The 15,932-nt window shown below is 39.9% G+C and overlaps 1 long non-coding RNA gene across 1 annotated transcript in view; it reads right to left on the reverse strand.

The window, feature by feature from the left end:
* Positions 1-433: 433 nt before the first annotated feature.
* LOC147756337 (uncharacterized) overlaps positions 434-15,932 on the reverse strand; it is a 17,762-nt gene continuing 2,263 nt past the window's right edge. Inside the window, exon 3 of the long non-coding RNA XR_015326904.1 lies at positions 434-1,957. This is a non-coding gene — a long non-coding RNA (uncharacterized LOC147756337). The remainder of the gene's footprint in view (positions 1,958-15,932) is intronic.

Consider the following 15,932-nt stretch of genomic DNA (forward strand, 5'->3'; position numbering starts at 1 on the left):
GTCGTCTGGATGCTTTGCACATTTGTCAAATGATTACGGCAGACCATCGATGCTGTTTTCAAAATGAACGTTTCGACAACAGTTGTAAAATAGGTTAATCAATGAGGATATACCATAGTTTAGAAAGATCGAGTTCGGACCTCGCGCTTGAAACGTTCAACGATAGCTGGTACGAAGCTGGTAAAAAGACAATGTATCGTTTCGATCCGTTTTGAAATATACTCAACCGTTTGCTTTGAACAAAACTACGAGCAAAACGTTGCCTAGAACATTTTATAACGTTCTATAAGATGAATGTTTGAATGAAGAATGAAGATAAAAGCAGATCGCTGATCCCTGTCCGGTATTTGGCAGAAGCTCGAAAATAATTTTTTATTTACAGAACTCGGCATGGCAAAAGGGATTGGAGCGTGTTTAATACAAGACAATATCGGTAACGCTGTATGAACGTGGCAATAGTTTTTTTTTTTTATTTTGTACCTCTGCATTGTAAGATGGACTGTACTAGGTAAGGCTTCTAGTTCACATATACAATCATAACTCCACAAGAGCATCTCACTTCGTCTCTTTCGATTCGGTACCTTTGTCTTGAAAATTATCTGAAGCACAAATAACAAATCTTCGGTGGATAAGGGCCATAACTCATAACAGCGCTTAATTTAACTACTGAAATTTTTAAAAGAAAGTAATTTTAAACATTGGTTAAGTTGGCCGGTGATTAATATTTATCGATACACAGGCAAGTGTACTATACTAAACTTTGTACGCGAATTAAAAGTAGGCCGTTTAGTGCATGAATAATTTAAATGGCAAGAGGCTAGGAAGCCAGATACTCTGCTCGAATCCATTGGGCCCTTTAGACAATTGTAATTAAAGGCCGCATTTATGCGAGATACATACCCCAGATTTTAGTAAACTAGGAAATACTGCATTCAATAGAGACAGAAACCTAACGAGGAGTAAATTGCATATTGAAATTTAGAATTTTTAGTTGAATTCCCTCCGTCCATCGGTAGGACGCGTTCGTCCTTCTCAATTCGTATTTGAGTCACGACATGCACAAACATATATAGAACCCAGCTAACAGATAGCTGTCTTCAATGCGAGATAGCGCTACTTCTCGTGTTGTTTTTAATAGAGTTCCTCAAGTTGCACAAATTCTCAAGCCAGCATTATCGGAAAACACGACCGTAGCTTATTGCTCCTGCCGATGGTGTCCCAAAGCGGATTTTATAAAGCGAGAATTGTTTCTCTGGCCTTCTGTCCATTTGAGTTCTGTCACCTTGCACTCTTCTACTCTTCGCCACTCTCCCTAAGTCCTGTCGCCTAAACCACACCCAGATAATTAAGGTTCTGGCTCAAGTTCACTAGTACCTGCAAGGGGGCACCCTTAAAACAGCTTTGAAAGGCGTTCCCTCGCTTACATTCCACATAGATATATACGCATGCATTCAGCACTCACGCTGCATGCACTGATAAACGTCTCCTGAGGGGGAATACGTCATAAGCGGAACGCCGCAGCCAAACATGTTTAAATTTAATCGCTCCGTTTGCCGCAGTCATTACCGCCAATAGATATCGCCTCGCTTTTTTTTATTTCTTTCTCTTCGTCCTGTTCGACTTTTCGACTCTCATGAACGCCATGTCGTTTATGAGCGAGAGTCCTCGGTGTCCTTGGGTCGACGACTGCAGCGGGGGTCGATTCGAATCTGACCCAGGGGCCGGTGACCGCCATTTTGCTTTGAATCAGAACAGTAAGGGAGCAAAAGCAGTTTATAGAAATATCTAGGCGACGGACCTAAAGCAGATGACAACAAGAGTCAACCAATTGTTCGATCGTTAATAGGTCCATGTGCGCGCAGGTCATGGCAGCTTTCACCATTCTCGCTAATGTTTCCGCAAATGCTTCTGGCACTTGTGTTTAGTTGGGCTGCAATTCTGCTCCAAACTAACCCCCCTAAAAAGGACAACAGAAAAGCCCTTAGTCACTGGACGCTAGCGTGCAATCCTAATCCAAAGGGACTTGGTCCTGAGCTATAGCCAAGAAACGGGTAGGAGAACTAAAAGTCAACAGACACACAAAAGAAGGGTTGAAGAGACACAGAATTCACGGAGGTATGGGTGCCCGCTGGGTTGTTGCGGACAGGCAGACGTAAGATCAGTCGGCCATATAGTCGGCCGTCCATTAATATTACCCAGAGTTCCCTTTCCTACCCAGTTATTTCCCACTTCCATATCTCAGCCTACAGTATGGTTAGCGGACAGTCTGAACTCCCCCAAGCAGAAGGACGAACAGAGGTAAATTAGACTGTGGCGGTATATACACATGTGTGTCCATATGCGATAGGGGAAGCTGGCAAGGTAAAACGTGTGCATAGGACCACCACAGAAATTTTGTTCTGATATCTCGCTCATTCTCCTTTTCCAGTCTTCTCGAATGTTTGGTCAGCCAAACAAGATAACTATCACCCGCCGTAAGAGGGCGGCTGTAAAAGTACGAGCTACGCGAGAATTCGGGTTAAGTAACCTCACTTCGATGCATGAAAACTGGTCGTCTTGACGAGACTAAAAGGAAATAAAAATTTCTGATAACGTACATATAAATACACAAATCTACATTTATCGGCTTATATATATCAAGTATAGTTACTGCATGTGTCGGCTTAATGGAATGAGATGGAATAAAACTATGAAAGAAGAGTTGAATACATAATGCAATAAAAACTTTGGAAAAGCCCTTATATTGTACAGATCTATAACGTCGATTTACTTTTGTCTTTATGATTTGTTCTGTAACTTCTAACTTGATCCGGTGACAGTCCCGCACTGTTATAATATTCTTGTACAAAAACACTTTTGAGATTAAGAGGAGCTTTTAAGTTTTTTTGTTTTTAATTAAGAGAGCTACCGTAAATGACAATCGATAATGTACGACGCCTATTTTCATATGTATCGTTTCTATATTTCGTATTAATAAGCATCCGTTCGATTTTTAATTTTAGTCCATGATACGGTCAATTTGTTATCAAAAGAATCAGATAGAATTTTGCGATACGCAATCGTGTCTACTTATACGTACTGATAGTGGACGCATCTTTTGCTCTATATTCTAAATTTTCATTTGTCAGCTCTGTCCTCTGAAGTTTGGTCAACTTTTGTAAAAATTTTAATAAACTTCATATATTTTTATACTCCCTTTGTGACGTGCGGAGAACTCTTCAAGTTTTTGGTTAAAAACAATTAGTGCCAATATTCGAGGCGTTCATAACATCTCAGCTTTAAATGCTTCAGTTGAATATTCAATTTAATTAACACGCCGATATCGTCCTCCACCTAAATATTCTAGTTATCAAAACAGCAGGCACCCGCACACAATCGTTGGCTTCTGCCATCTTCACAAATACTGACATCTAGAAAAGCATGACGTTGCTTCACATCAGCCCCTGTGTACCTTGAAGACCATGAGTGCACCGTATTTGGATGAACCAATGCTCTTATGTGGAAGTAGAGTAACGTTACTTACGTTATCGGCTAAGTAAGCTGCCTGCATTTATGCGTATATATGCGTATATTACTACTTAAGCAGGTTTAACGAAAAAGTGGAGTTTTCTATCAAAAAAAGCGTATCATGAATCGAGTAAACTAGAAAAAAGAAAGCCAACCGAAGGACGATAACGCATCAAGGTGGTAGAAGTGCGCGTTCTTATTTGTGTCCACAAACGGCGCTGGCGCGAAGCAGCACCGTAAATAACGCAGCCGATGTCTATGAAAAAAGAAGTGTAAATGCATAGCCATCCCCTTTATGGAAAGTCCACCCGCTCATAAGCCCAAAAGGAGCAATGAACGGAATAACATCGAAGAAACTGGATGAGTTAGTTAGTCGCTCACGGGGGCGCTTACTAATCTAGACATGAACGGACATGATGTGCCGTAGGGGACCTTTCCATAATTTAGCCGAATGTGAGGGGGGTCGGTGACGAGAATTTGGCTTCGTGAAGTTTCTATGCTTAGAAGGTTGCCGGTTTAAACCACTAGCGCCAGTCGTGTTCATCCATCACCTATTACAACCCATCGATGACGGCGATGTTATGTGTTAACCTGTTTATTTGTTCGGAGCTACATGCGAGCTTGAGCGTGTACAATAAATCCACAAATAACGCCCAGCGAATCTTGTCGGCAGAGTCGCAAGATTCAAAGATGACCGACTGGATGAAAAAGCGACTTGCGCTGTATAACTTCCTTAATGAATCTTCTCAGAATTCACAAGTCTGGAAGACCGCGTTCGAGATTAATTTAATGTATGAGTCTCACGATTGATTAAAACGGTGTAGATCTACTTACTAATAACTGTGAGACAGCGAAGACAGATTGGAATAAGTTAGGGACGAACACGCTTTCTAGGAGCGGCTGAGACCGGCAATCGACTAAACTCAGAAACTGTACCAAGTTAACTTGATACATAATTATATTATGTTTGTCCAATAATGCATCTGTTGCCTTATTTTTGCTATGCATTTAAATATACTATATTTAAGTCCTTAAAAAATATTTGAAAAATTTTACTATCTACTTACAGATCTGTACGGTCAACCGAACGACTACTAAGTTGAGCACGTTTTTCCGAAGCCATTAGTTTACAAGTGGCAAGCCTATTGCGTAATGCCACCATAATGTCGTCCCGGTAGATGGGTCTAGTGCATGTAGGTTTTATGCAAAAAAGCAACTCGTTATTACAGAGTGTTTATCATGCGACCATCTGGTAACAGGGTTTTGTTTGTCTAGGGTGATTTTTCAAACTATCTTCGACACAAAATATAACCCATCAGGTCCCCTCTATCGAGTGTCAATATCCAATTGGTTTCGCATTGTAACAATATTTCTCACTGAATCCGTGCATACACCTGATCATCTGCGAGAGCAGAAAGGTAGGAGTTTCGGAAAAGTTCATTGTAAATGGAGGTGAACTCAACGTAGGAATGATACGAAACGAATCTCAAACATTATCGATATCAGCAATACCAATATATTGGATTAAATTCTATATATATACATATACATATATATATAGAATATAGAGAGAATAGAATATATATATATATATATATATATATATATAGGTATTCTTAGTAATATTTGACAATGTTCTTGCTTTATGTACTGAGTTTTTAGATTAAATTCGGCCCTAATAATCGTATTAGTATCAAAAAAAAGAAAAAAAAAGAGTTCCATTGGCGAATTGCCATTTAAATACTAAACCCTATACTAAAGCACTCGTTAACATAAATTCTATTCATTAATTCCTATGTATGGCGTCGCTCCAATTGGGAAAAAGTAAGTGCAACTTGGTCCAGTGTGATATTCTTATGTACAAACCAATCTAAAAAGTGTGTTCTGACTTACCAGCCTAAGCTGTAAACCTGACCGGCTCAGTGGATTAGATAATATGGTCACTGGCTTAATGAAGTTAGTATTTCTGCCAGCGGTAAATCCTTGTCCTTCATTATGACTCCGATTCCAAAGGGCTACTCCACAACTCTCCAACTATATTAAACATCATTGGGTGGAAATCATGTGGGAGCCCTACGAAAATCCGGCGAGATTCCCAGAAACTTTTCCCGACATATTCTAGGAAAAGATACCTAGAAAAAAAAACAATAGTGCGCCCTGGGCGACCGGTAAGGCACATACTTGGAGTACAAAATTAAACTTGGAACATATCCAATATGCAGCCTAGGTATTGTTTCAATCAGAAGATAGGATATTGTCATAAAGTTACCTTAGCTTCTATAAAATCTAAGTTAGTTTCATATAAGATTATTTTCTGAAAAAGGGATCTGTTCACAATTGAGAACTGCAAACTGACGTGCTCAACATTTGTTGAATTAATGTATTGTTAACAACTAATAGCCAATTTTGATCTGCGTTCAGAAGCTATGAAAAATCCTAGTACAATACACAGTGTCAGGAGGCATGATCATTGCTTTGGGTTGTAGAGAGGCGTGTTCTAATCCTTCGTTTTTCCACGTCGACTGCACGTACAAATCGTTGGAAAAACACTTCTAATTGGAAACGAATATCTTTCAAAGTTCGTACAGCCATTAGAGCCTTGGAGGAGAACGCTGCGCTCCAACCAGTTTGGAGGAACCTAGATTTTCCCATTTACAAAGGAATACTTAATGGTATCCGCAAATACCAATTACTTTTGCCCCGATGTCCCAGCACCTAAACTGCATGCCCTTTATGCTTTTTTGGTGATGTTCTAACCTTCCACAAGGATATAAGCTGCAACGAAAATGAGGTTTTGCAGTGGATATATTTACGTATTGCAACTAACAAGCGAACCCATGATCCACAAAAGTAAGATACCACATTGATAGTTGTGGCCATTCGTGAAAACCTATAAAACAAATAAAAGTAAAAAAGAAAACCTATAAAAAGATTTAGAGCAATAACAAATACTATATTGCTATATTTAGTACACGAATACCGTACTCTCATAACGAACTCATACTGTGTAACATAGATTTGAATAGATCATGCACTGATTGTCGAGACAGGTACATTGAAGTTTGCATGAAAGGAAAAATATAACTTTTGTCATTGAAAAGTTAACGCATGACCCGCCGTTCAAAAAGACCTGTGGAACTGGGCCATATATACATGATTTTTTGGCACGAATTCCGCAAGATCAGACATGCCATAATAAGACAAATAGTTACGCTTAAAACTATATTATATTTGGAGCATAAGCACTGTGTATCTATGCGTGTATAAAAAATTAAATTAAACCCATATTTACGTGCACGTAAGTATACGCACTATACAATTTTGCCTTTCAAACATACCATAGTAAGTCCAATTTCGATGCCGTCGTAGTAGCAGCTAAAGGGATATGCGAGGCTGTGAAGTGTAAGCTCTGAAATCACATTTTCCTTTCTCTTTCTGAGCTATCAAAGAACGTGTCGTTTTAAACGTGTTCCCTGTTTCTGCTACTGGCATTTTTGGAAGAAATGAACTCATCTTCGAAATCACAGGAAGAACAGGGAGTACAAACGGATCGAAGAGGACAAAGAAGATGAAACGGCACTTCGAACGAGGGCATCGGCTTTGCTCGCAAAGCCACTGGCTGATACTACAAGCGCTCCTAGCCTGCTCGGCCTTTTAATGTTTCGGCAACTATCGCAATACGTCTAGCCGCCATCGTACGCAGTAAATATAAACGAATGTCATCGGAATTCAGCCAAACGTTTGGGAAAGAACTGAGCAGCAGCATCGTAGCCAGACGACAAGAAATAACGTCGATGGCGTCGTTGGGGGAAATCAATCGTGAAAGATCGAGTTGAAAAAAAAAGCAAGAAGCACTAAAACAATAAAAGGACCAAACACGAGCAACGGAACACCTAGGGACACTCGTTCTATGAAGAGTTATGCGTATTTCTGGTAATTTGTGTGCGAGCACTCAACTTGTATTCGTGATTCCAGTTTACGAACTGTCTGTTTATTGGTCACGATATCTTTGGCTGGATTCGATATTTGCTATTACTCAGAAATAGGACCTTGCGTATGAGATGCAGACTCTCAAAATTTGCCGACGAAATCATGGCCACGAAGACTTTGGATCACGATTGTTACACGGGAACGATTGTAAGCGGTAAATTAATTTAGCTGTATAACTAACTCAATGTGGGAAAATAAGAGAAGACACACTCAAACAGAGGGATGTAGCATAGGGTAAAGAAAGCGATTTCGTCTCCTGCCGGAAAGTTCTCAGGACAGGAAGGTGTGGACGTGGCGAATCTGCACACCTTGCGTACTAATAGGCAAGGGAAACCTCGCTGTCGAGTTCGCTTTACATGGGTCGCAGTTCTGTGGGGCAATGAGCCTAAGACGGAAAGATTAGCGCCGGTCAGATTTTGCAGTGTCAACTTCTTGATGCTATTACATAGGGAGCTAACTCATTACATAGGCGTTCTGTAGACGTTTCTAACGCTGACGCTCGTTATCACTCAGGCTGATATGTTAGCTGGTCGGCTTACGGTTAAGGCTTATAAAGTCAGCGGATACCTGTTTCGACTACAGTTGGTACCATGATAGCTCCGATGGTTCCAACAAAGACTAATTCCGTATTTGCGTCTACGTTTTATTGAGCTGGCGTCTACGCCAAAGCTGCTACATCGAACCAAATACCGAAAACTCCATTAAAAGTTTAATTGATATTATGTTTTTCCATACAGTTGCACTGCGCACCAGGCACTGGCTAAAATACCTGTGCGACAGACATTTGACACAGTATACAGGGGATAGTATCAGAAGTCCTGCCGAATTTTGAGGAGTCAGTCCGCCTGAGGAAACGGTCAGATTCGAAATCCCTGCTAAAATTATTTACTGTAATTATCAATCTATTTTACGGCGTTTGGCACAATTACGTATAACGTGCTCGAGCAGGCAAGATTATGAGCTAGTCAACTAATTAAATTCGTATGGTTACAAATGCTTTGGGTCAGATTCACGGAAAAAGTAGCATCGTCAAAAAGGAAAATTTTCTAGTCCTTAATGAGGATCGATTAGATAGGCTTAATAAAAAGAGCGGTCCCTTCTCCTACAAATGTATTTTATAATGATACTGCTGAAGTATGTACATTCTCTTATTGTTATTAGGAGGTTATTACGTTAATACTCTGTGAGACGAAGTCTGGCGCATCACAGATCGCGCAGCGGTAATATAATTATTTATCAATTTCGCAGATCGATCTCAAGTCCCATTTTAGTGGGCAACCGTAAAGTTTTTGCAGGTATGTTTTAATCTGGTGGATAGATGGTAACACATTGGATATTGGGTTGAACGGCCAGTGTTTATTTTACACGTTCAGATGTTATCTTTTGGACAGAGGTTTCCATTTCTACGGCATATAATTATGTGAGTGCTTCAAATGGAGTTATTTTCGAAGAAAATAGAATTATATATGTATCCATATCACCGAAGTTAAAAGTCCTGGCTTATTATAAAAAAAAAAAAAAAAAAAAAATGAAAATATCAGAAAGAGGTGTGTTTGCAGCTAATTTATGTATTGCACACAAGTTGGACACCGTCAGACAACGGCCTAAATAGGATCCCAAAATTGACTAATGTACATAAGGAGATTCAAATCACTGGATCAATCGAATATTCATGAAACCTAACTAAGATTTCCTATCATATGCTATTTACATGTTTGATAAATCCTTTTTTCAAAAGAAAAATAAAAAAAAAAAGTAAACTATCCTTCAGTGAGAGAGATAAATCGATATTAAAAAGCGAAATATTTGCAGTGAACGCGACATTTCCGTTGAGGCCAGATTTGTCAAACTACATTCTTGAATGCTTAATTCTTATGGGCTTTCTCGAAGTTAGAGTAACATTTTCCGGAACAATTGTTCGGGCTCTATGTCTTAAGACGTATCTTTTTTAACGATAGACATTGGGAAATGCAATGGGAGTTTGAAGGCTAGGATATTTTTCAAGGTGTGACGTGAGCACCAATATGTACAGTCATATTCAATGAGGCCACGCTGACATCTGATGGCGGAGACACGGCTTGAACTCTTCTCAAGATATTATAGGAGTTTTATAACATCTGAAGTCTATGCAAATATTCTTTTAAACTCAACTAAAAAAAAAATCTATATGAACGATAGTTTTATTTTGACAGAAAGGCAGGCTTTTGGCGAAAGCGTGTGCAGAAAACTCTAGCCGATCCGAACGAACATTTTAGCTTCCTTAATGCTGTGCAATGTGACGAAGAGAAAACGGTACGAGCCGAGGCCGTTTTTAAAGCACGGCTCATTAAAATATCTCCGAAAAAAATAAAAAATATATATATAAATTTACCATTTACCATACCACCGTCTATGTTGTGGTGAGGCAATATCAATCTCATAAACGTGCGTAGTCGACAATTTTGTTGTGTTATATAATTGTTTGTCTTTTCAATTTCGTTTTTTTGAATCTCTTTCGTATTTATGACATAACCTGTGTGAGTGGAGGAAAAGTAAAAATGGTCGTTTAGAAACCGACGTCTATGTACGACTTTGACGCTGGCCTTGCCCTTTCCTGTGCTCTATAGCAGCTACCCCTCTTTATTACACCATAGATATAGGCCGGGAATTCCGCTTTCGTCGGACGAATGTTTCCCAAAAGCGTCAAGAACAACACGAACGAGCAAAGCGGCTAAAAAAAGCCTGCCTCCTCTTCGTAGCTCTGCAGTGTTAGTTCGAGCCAAGACCCTTTCACAAACTAATAATGTTTATCTTCCGACGCTACCGGCGCAATGCACGTTATTCACGCTGAGATCCGATACATAGAAAAGAACATAAGATAGAGAGAGCAAGTGGGGGGCAAAAAACGAAGAAAAATGAACGACAGCCTGCCGGCTAGTTACCAGTCGTAAGAGTAAACCGGTGTTGATTCGAGATTTTTTCCGAGTTCTATGCACAGGCAGACCACAATTTCGTAAACTTGTCTAACTCTAGTCGACGCATTCGTAGGCTATGACTAGAAATATTTTCATCGTTTTCCTCATATTATTATGCGACATATAACCGCAAATAGTGCTGGACTGTATATATATATGCGGAATAGGTTATAAATACAGGACGATGCTTCTAAATCGAGAATTTCCGCAATGCCTTTATTTTAAGACTGCACCGCTGTTCACTGCGATTACAGTTTCCAATGGGACCTAAGCCGTTAACTAATAATTTTCAAAGTATTTTTCTTGTATTTGTAGACAGCTTTTTTATAATAACCATACGGCACGCCATATTAGTAAGCGTACATCCTTTAAAGTATGTCTCAGATATTCTGCATACAAAAACTAATTTTAAAAAAATTAAATTTGTGCCCCAAATTAATTTTTTTCGAATAATTGAAGCATTACAAAGCTTCAATGTAAATACAAGAGCTCAAGATAGCTGAAAGGTGTAAAGAAGCGCCAAAAGTGTCAAAAAAACTGTCCAGTGTACCCAAGTGGCAATTGGTATTCTCCAGTCTAAAACGACCATTGCGAACCATTGTGTGAAAAGAAAGGTGTCTAAAAATGGTTTTTAAGTAATTTTGATGAATTTCGATTTTAATTTAAGTTCTATTTAGGATCTTTCAGTTTGCTATATAAAAGCTTTTTTTTTTTGGATTTGGCGGAATTGCCGTATGAAAACAAACCGTTGATATCAGGCGAAAACAGAAGTTCGCTTAACATGTAAAGATTAGATAATAGTTGATCTTCGTTCAAATTCTAGAAACGGTGCACTGTTGTTTGCTACGACGAATTTATTAGTACGCTCTGGAGAGATCTGGCATTCGTCTGGCGCCAGAGGTAGCGGATGAACGCATATACGTTATGATAAACAGCCGCCAAGATTTTTTCTAATTTGAAGGCGCCATGCCGCACTAGGTTAGCCCAATTTAACTTCGAAGAATTGAATAATATTCTCTATTCACACACTTTGTGTAGTATGTGTCATTGGCGGGATTTGCAGTAGCGGCTTCTGGTGTTTTTCAACCAACGACGAAGCCCTTCAAGTCAGCGCATCGACAGTCAGCAGTATCATAACAAGTTCTTCTCAAAACGGCCTTAGAAGTGTTTGTAATGAGAAACTTTTTTTTTTTTTTTAATGACAGTCGACATAACTTGGCATAGCGGGGCATCCATTCCCTGAAAAAGGTTTCAATTATATACAATCGTTCCTTTTGTCAATAAACAAACTCTATTAAACTTGCCATTTTACTATTAGCGATCTCTAGTTGCACGTCCCCTATTCGTCCCCTATCACGAATCGCACCTCAAAAGGGCTGCTCACTTACTCTGTAACGCCATACTTCTACAAACTGCACCGCTTTTTGTTTCGTTAGAGGGGCGATCAACGAAGATTATTATCCTATACGTGCTAAAGTATGCATGTGAACGTAGGGCAGGTCTCTGTTTGTGTCGTATAAACGGATACACTGCTGAACTGTTGAGGGTGCTTCAGTATAACACCATTCAAATTGAAGTTGGATGTCTCTGCTTTAAAAAGCAGGCAAAAATGGAGGCTTTGCTTATGTTCACAGTGAACTAATGGCGATGTAGTATGTGCGCTGGAAGCTTATATGCGTTGAGTCCTTTTACGTATCAAATTCTTCTACTCAACCGGTTATAACGTCAACCGCGTAAATTGTTTAAGTGTTTTGGAACAATTGTCTTAAAGATTAAATCGATCCTATCTTTACCGTACTGTCGTTATAAAGGAAAGAGGTGGCCTTAAATTGACACCATTCTACCTGGTTATCTTATACAACCAAACTAAGTGGATGAGTTGTATCTATATGACTCGGATTGGGTGAGTAACCTTCCGATAAATGCTCTGAGCAGATGGAGCTCTATACATACCCCACACAACTAGAGAGATCTTATACTGCTACTAGTAATAGTAAATACAAGACGACCCTTCTCGTCGCGTACGATATCATCATGTATATTGCGGGAACCTACAATAAAAATAAAGATAGACGACGCTTTTTTGGTGCCGACTTCTAAGACTAGGTGTCTTCTCTTAAAAATCAAAAGGAAAATGCACGTATATACTGCTACATGTACCATGTGTTATTATGGTGCTTACAGCGTGCAGGAGCTCGGAACTATAGTAGGAATCACTATAGAACCCGCAAAAGCTGAGTCCGTACAACGTAAAATAATACCAGCACTCAAGGGTGCTTATACAACCACCTTATGCCACATCAATCACTTTAACAATGTGCGTATTGATTTACGCAAAGAATTATCAATATAATAATAACCCCATAACCGGGAAAACAGAAAGAACGTGCTACTACCAATATATAGAATATATACAATCGTGCAATAAAAGAGAATAATTGGTTTTCTCTTCTGTCATAACATAGCTAAATAGCTGTGTCTTCTTAAATATCCATTTGGACTGAATTGTGCAGGTCTATATTGAAACTTTTCGACTTTTCCTCATTGTGTCGCATCTGCAACGCAGAACAGGCGCTTGTTTGAGCTGATAAACTTTAATATGTCATGCTACTTGCAAAATATTATATCAACGAGGTGCACAAGTCGCACCGCCTCGTTTGGGACACGTTGTTACCAGAGCATCTACCTCGATGGCCTCATATGGACACTTCGCATTTATTAGGTTCTCACTAGCCATCAACAATATTGCTGCTATATATGCAGAAGAAAGCGAGAACCGCTCGGCGGAATCAGGGTAGGAATCAGGACACCATGGTAAAATGAGGCTAATCAGTGTCATAGGGGTAGGTACAAGGGAAAGAAAATGGGAACCGTGAAGGATACACGAAAGGTCCAATAAGCAGGTCACTCCTCTATAGGTTGTTCAATCGATATTTTAAGAGTCGTACTGATGCGTATTGGGCGACTTGGTACCCAACTAGACGCCAGGGTTTACCTGTTTAGAACTGGGATAGGACTTTTGGCGGTCATCGCGGCTAAGCTGTACTGTGTTTCTCCGACAGAGCACATAACGCCCAGGATATAGAATTGCTAAGTTTATTCGAGAAAACGATATTCCCTTAAGGACGTAATGCCCTTGCTTTTGGACGATAAAGCGATTCATAGCTAGAAGAAAGCGGAGCAAACCCGCAGCGGGCTCCCTATAGGACTATTGGCGTGGTCGCTATTTTTTCGTTTTTTTTTCTTTTTTCGCTATTTTCTAGTTAGTAAGGGTGGGATAAGTGAACGACGCAAAGAAATACTTCTACTAGTTGCATCGTTAACGTGCTCGGTACGTTCATGACCGGTTCAATTTTATTATTAGTTCTGGGCGCGCAAATGATTAGAAGGAATGGAATACACATGTCGAAAGAGCCCAGTAATTTGTCTATTCGTATCGATGAGATCCTATATACGCTAAACTAATCTATATAGTTTGTAGATTTATATGGTCAACGTGATTCTATCTTAACTTCAGTAACCTTTGATAGAAATTTTAAACAAAGAAGCATTTTCGGTACATATTTTGTTTTTCCCTTTGCCGAATTCGCAAATCTAACGAAACAAGGTAGTCAAAAACAGAGCCTCTACGTCAAAGAAAGGGTAGGTGAGCTGCGCTTACTTCTCAAAATTAGGGCCTTGAAAACACGCCGTGGTTTGCGTTCATGAGATTGAACTAGCAAGTCGAAAATATATGACGCCAAATAGACCAGTATAACATGCATGCTGAATACTTTTCATAGTAGTGATGAGTCTAATGTCTTGTGAACAGTTGCCTTCTGCGACTTGGTCAGAGTTAACCGTTTACACAAGGGCTGACGGGATACTTAGTAGAATGGAAAATATATCGCCGATGGCGACGATTGTCGGCCGAGAGACTGACTGATCGATAGAACAGAATCCGTAGCCGACTCCCCGATTCTCTTGGGACCTTTTGAAAGGCTTGCGAAAGCCTGTTAGACGCAAAAAAATGGGTCATTCCGGGTATGTATCAGTGAGGCGGCAACGAAAAACGGAACTAGCCGGAAATCACGAAAAAACATAAGAGCGACAAATGGATTCACGGCTTTTACCTATCTGCATCTCAGAACCCTAAGGCACTGTGACTAGTATACCATGGCACAGGTTCGGGTGGTAAGCTTCCGCGTTGCTACATGCCGCGAGGATCGGAACGCCAGCAACGTCTGTTATAACAGTGTTGCCAACGCCGCTTGCTGCTGCTGTTTTGTGCCGTCCAGCACCTTTCGTTCGGCACAATTCCATCGCTCTGTTCTCTGATGCTTCCAATGCTCTCCCGAAAAAATCTGTCCGCTCCCCTGTTTCATCTACGCCTGATGGCGGATTGAAAGTAGTTATTGCCAGCTACCCAGCTGCCTACCTACCTATCTAAAATACGTCATTGCTACCTGTGCGCCTCTGTACAATACGATGGAAAGACCTCATTCGGTTTCCTCCAAGCATCGTTGCTACTGCACTGGTCAGCATATGGTGGCCGAAACATTTCTTCCTCAAAGTAGGCCTTTATTCTCTAATGGCACTGCCAACACGGATGGCGAGTTACCACTACAATTTTTTCCAAGACTGGTCTTGTAATCTGACTGAAACAAATAACTACTTTCGGAGTCATCCGTTGAATCTGCCCAAAGTATTGCCGTCGTAAAGTTCATTTCCTCGTTCCCATCTGCTACAACCCTTATTGAGGTCGCTCATGGCTTCGAACAATCTAAGATATATATAAGCATATGTCGTTTTATCAAAGTTAGAGTAAAATTGATGTTTTTTTTTTCAAACGGCCTTTTGAAAAGCCGTAATAGGAACACATTGAGTTTCTAATGAGACACGAGTGCACTTGACATGGCAGATACGTTTATTTTTTTTGGGTAGATCTGTTGTTCAAACTAGGTTTGGAAATTTTCGTAAAATCAATTTTTTCAAGAGTTATTTTTAAACACTGGATACACTCTAGTCTCGTTCAAGGTGGCTAACTGTGTTAAGCTGACAAGAGAAATCGATCTATTGTATACGTAAACAACGATCTACGAATCGACTTCTAAATTTTACCATGAAGCTTAAATGAAATAAACGCTAAGTGTATGTATAAGGACAAGAATTCAGATCGCTGAAAATTTACTGAGATCCATTTCCAAATATATTACGGTCCATCTAACTACTAACGAACGCATTTACCTATGCGTTATGACGGCGCCTACCTTTACCCAGTCTGATCTCTGACTTTACTTGTTGCTAGAAGTGATGGTTATGGCCTATTTTGCCATGAAAGCGGCTACGGCAAGAGTGTGAGATATATTACAAACAATAGCAGTCGACGCCAGCATCAGCGATAAAGCTAAAGGTTGGATTTAAAAAAACAATAACTACAATTTATACTGTCGAAACTTGCGTCCCTCTCACCACTCAGAATCTGCATAGATAGGGAAAGAT

The sequence above is a fragment of the Varroa destructor genome, unplaced genomic scaffold (genome assembly GCF_002443255.2).
Source record: "Varroa destructor unplaced genomic scaffold, Vdes_3.0 BEIS01000004.1, whole genome shotgun sequence".
NCBI lineage: Eukaryota > Metazoa > Arthropoda > Arachnida > Mesostigmata > Varroidae > Varroa > Varroa destructor.